This window comes from Perissodus microlepis, chromosome 15 (assembly GCF_051167445.1).
Source record: "Perissodus microlepis isolate ML-2025 ecotype Zambia chromosome 15, ASM5116744v1, whole genome shotgun sequence".
NCBI lineage: Eukaryota > Metazoa > Chordata > Actinopteri > Cichliformes > Cichlidae > Perissodus > Perissodus microlepis.
In genome coordinates, this window is record NC_140475.1 from 23,009,838 (window position 1) to 23,014,826 (window position 4,989).

Here is a 4,989-nt window from a genome sequence, read left to right on the forward strand (position 1 = left end):
AATAACTTTGACTAAGAATAAATGTGAAACTATTTAAGGTCAAATGAGAATATTATAACCCACAGTAATAATAACTGTCACAATAAGCCATGGTTGTTGTGAATGCTTTGTAATGCCTCGCATGTAATTATGACATTTGGCGCTAGATGGCAGCACTCTGCAGACAATCGCCATCCATACTGTGACATTAAAGCAGGTATTCTTCACGATGTTTAAATAGGGCTATGTGCAACCTCACAGGTTCACACCACCTATGTGTGTGTGTGTGACCTTATAACTTTAAGTAAATCTATTAATATAAATATATGTTTTTTTACACTTCTTTTGTACACTTCTCAGTTGTATATAGCATTTGTATTCTATTTTTATCTTATTGTATATTTATTTTATTCTACTGTATATAGTATTTTATTTTATTCTATTCTGTACAGTTGTGTACTGTATTTATTCTTATTGTATCCTAATTTTTGCCTCATAACTTTTGCACTGTCCACTTCCTACTGTGACAAAACAAATTTCCCACGTGTGGGACTAATAAAGGTTATCTTATCTTATCTTATCTTTTTCGTGACCTCTGTGGCTCCAGCTTTTAAAACCTTCCTTCTTGTTAATTCTTGTTTCATTTCAAACAGCATTTGCTTCAGACAAGATTGGGAATGTAATTTGACTTTGTTCATAGATACAAGAATACAAATAGCAACACCACAGAGTTTGTAGATGCAGATCATAGCTTAGTTATTTTCTCTTTCAGTGCTCTAACCTGTAGGTTTATTTAAAACCTGAGAATTTTTTTGTCCTGTTTGGCTTCTTTTTAATTTGGTGTGTTGCGAGTAACTGTGTAACAGAGATAAATAATGAACAAAACTAAAAATGTAAGAACTGTGCAGTCCTATCTTATGTTAGGATGATTAAGCCTGGCCTTGTCTCAAATATCTTTAACTTGAATTTCAGGTCAGTCACTGCTGCATGAAGCAACTGTAACAGGAATCTGTACCGCCCATGGATTCACCTCTGTATAGACAACAGCCCACCAGCGGTTTAACTGCGCGCGCGTGCACACACACACACACACACACACACACACACACACACACACACACACACACACACACACACACACACACACAAACTGTTGGTTCACAAAGATAACCCTGTGGGCGAAGCACATTCTCCACAGTGACTCGAAACCTCTTCCCAGAACAGTTCACAGCCCAGCAGCAACCCTCCGTATCTGATGTGTGTGTTTGCATTGTCGGCTCTGCACCTTTAGCATGAAGAGGAAGAATGTTTAATTGGGAAATGCACAACAGGTATGCCAGTCACCTGACCTGTCACTCTGTCCCACCTGTCCTCTTGCAGCTGAGCCCAGCCCCACACCCCACAGAAATCCAGTTTTTTTGTAGTTGCTATATTTTAATCTTTTTTTCTAAATGAATCACTGTGTTTGTGGTTCTGGGCACTCTGTTAGGTAAATTTTCATTTCTAAATTAACTGTGAATTATTGTCTGTTTCTATGTGTCAGTCCTGTGATGGACAGGGTGTACCTCACCTCTCACCTAAAGTGGACTGAGTATCTGAAAACTTAACTGAAAACTTTCTCAGAACTATTTTGAAGCTAAAAAAATAATCTAGTTGTGAAGGAAGAGCTAGCTAAACTGTAGCTGGAGATCAGGATCAAGGCACGGTTCCTGGAATTTTATTCAGTTTCTTGAACAATGACATTGCGGGATATGGCTTGGCGGAGGTACGCGCTCTCTGAGGCTCTTCTAGGTTTGTGTTGTTCTTAGAGGATTGGTTTTTCACTCGTAAACTTAAATTAGCCCATCCATCAAAATAAAATCCAACAAAATGAGGCTACAGCACTTCTGTCTGAGATATTAAACCTTCTCTCTTGTCGTCTTCATGAGCTTCTCCATTGTTTTCACAGCAGAGCAGAAAAAAAAAGAGACCGATCCACATGAAGTCACGGAGTCAGATCCACCCATGTGTGTTATTACTTCTGCCTGTTGTGTACAGTGAAGCAGCCCAGCCAACAGCCTGCCGCCTCTGATCTCCGTTATGCCGGTCCTGGAGGCCCGTAACCGCATCCTCGCCCCTCTGACGTCAAACCCCGACCGGTTGGTCCACCGTGACCGAACGCGGAGGGGACCGCAGACAAAACAGAGGCGAAAGAAGTCCCAGACCTCGATGTCTTTCACCATCTGTCCTCCTCCACCTCTGAGTCTGTACACAGGTCTCCCAGGGGAGCACAGCCGCCGATGCATTGAGCTCAAGGCGGGCTTGGCAGCCATCTTGTTTTTGCAGCCTCTCCATCTACTGGAGTTTAAACCACATGACCTCAGCTTATAGCTCGACTCAAAACGATAAAACCAATACCAAAAATGGGCACCGTGGGGTTATAGCTGACGACAACTTAGGCAACATCCCAACAAAATACTGGCCCCCGAGAACTTTGCTCACCTCGTGTGAAAACGTCACCTGCATGTTGGTGATGATGAGCAGCAGGAGGAGAAAGATAACACAGTCCTCTTGGTGTCACCTGTAGACTCGTCTGTTTCCCATATTTGAGCTTTTCCATGCACAATAGAACAAGTATCATCCCATCACTGTTCATTACAATCCATCTACTCTTAACTTGTCACTGCAGCACTGGCGGGTCATAAATCAGTCACAGGATTCAGTGTCTAGTAAACACTGTGCATGTTTTTCCGGGTGTAAAAAAAAGGTTTTGTCTAATAAATCAAACCTACAACAACTTTTCTCAATCACACAGTGATTAGATACTTAGATTAGTATTGGTCTTTCAGGACACATCACTCAGAATTCTGGAATTACATCTAGTCTAACTGAGTTTTTAACACAACAAACCAAATCACGCACCTCCTTACCTTTAATCACTTTTTATACATGACACACTCATACACGCTTATGAATGCATAGAAACACTTCAAAGTACAGACCGAAGGAGCTAGATATTAAACCGGTGTTGTAGATTTCACATTGTTGAAAATGCAGCAGCAAGACTTCTTACAAGAACCAAGAAAAGCCAACATATTACTGCGATTTTAATAAAGCAGCTCTGACTTCCCATTTCTTTGAGCTTCTTCTGAGTGCTTTAAAGACGTTCCCTCTTTTAAATCACTTTTATAGACTTATCTATATCTGTTAGCTTTCTTAAAAGTGTGAGTTTTAATTTTTTTTGTTTATTTTATTAACATTCCAAGACATCCTCCATCAAACTAATGGCTTATATTATAATTTATCATTAGAGTTTGTAGTTTTGGTTTTGGTGCAGTCTTATGTATATGATTTGTATTCTTTGTGCTTTCATGGAGCACTTGTAAAACTAGTTCTGATAAGTGTTATACAAACAAACTGCAGTATATTATTCTAGAAACAGAGGCAAGTAGAATGACGAGAGAAAATTACAGTCTGTAGAGACACAAACTTAAATCTTCAAGCAAATGATTCACATGACAGCAACAAACTGTGGCGTGCGAGCCGCACCTATTTACAACAATGGAGTTTATTTTAAAAGTTTCAAATAAATCATTCAGGTTGTCTGTAAAGTTTCCACTACACTCGTTAAATAATATATTTTGACATGATCATTGTTATGAAGGTTAGATGTATGAAATGACAGAAGCACAAAGAAAATTCATGTTAATAAAAAATAAAAACAATGAAACAAACTGCAGAGAATAAAGCACAGATCTCACTTAAATCCTTTATTGTATTTATTTGTTTTTAAGTCAAATGTTTTCTTATGCTGGCTCATAAATTTTCCACATTTTGAAGTTTTAGAGAGAGCTATCTTTATGTTTAAACAAGGCTCCTTTTTAAGTGTTTTGGTGTCTAATTAATGGGAATGTGGCAGATTTTGAATGTTCACACTCTACATAAGCCTGCCTCTTCCAGCACATGGATAAAAGAATAAAATCCAATGCTTCAGACTTCTGCAGGAGAGCTTCTCTCATGAATTCAGACTGATGATACATGGCTGCAAATGTCAGAAAATCCTCAGTGGGACTATTTCTTTGCGTGGTTGGACATTCTCCATGAGCGATGGCGTGATGATCTTGGCTATTTTCACATGCCTGCCCCTCGTCTGACACACCAAAGCGTCCCCGAGCTGCTGTAACTCATCTCAGAGGAGATTTATGAGACTGTGCTGTCGGGCCTACGCTCTGCTTTGGAAGCTGAAATTGTTTATGAAGAGTCAGGAAAAGATGCTTTTCTGATCGAAGCTTTACATTTTAACTCCGTTTTCCTTTCTGCACAGCAGATGTCTTTGTTCAGCTGTAGCTTGAACACGCCGTCTTCTTCCTGGTTCACAAATTTAACAAGTCGGACATGAGTGACCTGTGGAAACAGAGTAACTGGCCTCTGTGGACCCAGTTTCAGGTTCGGCAGGGTGGGTGGTCCGTCCGCATTTCTCCATTACACATCGCTCTACAACGCCTGCAGAAAGATATCTGCAGAGGAGTCCGGCACTAAGGGGAGAGTGAGAGTTAGTGTGAGGGCAGTTTTATGTGGGTTTTGTGGTGTCACCTACGTCTTTTACGTTTTAATAATCGTGTTGAATGACTGTACATGTTAAAGCCACGAAGTCAGCTTTGCGAGGAGGGCGTGGTGGATGGATGGGTGTTCAAAAGTGCTGAACTTCAACGCAGAAGAAGAATTCTGATGTGGCACTTTCTGTTTCAAGTTTTTGTTTTTTTGTTGTTTTTTACCCAGCATAGCAACCGCTCAGGTTAAGCTCAGGATACAACAAGTTCTGTTGTGAGGCTGCTGTTCCTCTCTGTATGAGCATGATAGCTGGAAAAGTTTTGAATGTATTCTGATAAAACTTTGTAGGGGTGTAGAGCGGGGTCATGTTAACAATCCATTTAAATTTAGCCGAGGTTTCAATGTCAGCTTTATAATTTGTTGGTCATAAATTGACAAAAAGCCTTATACCTAACTGTGGTGTGCATTATTAACATATAG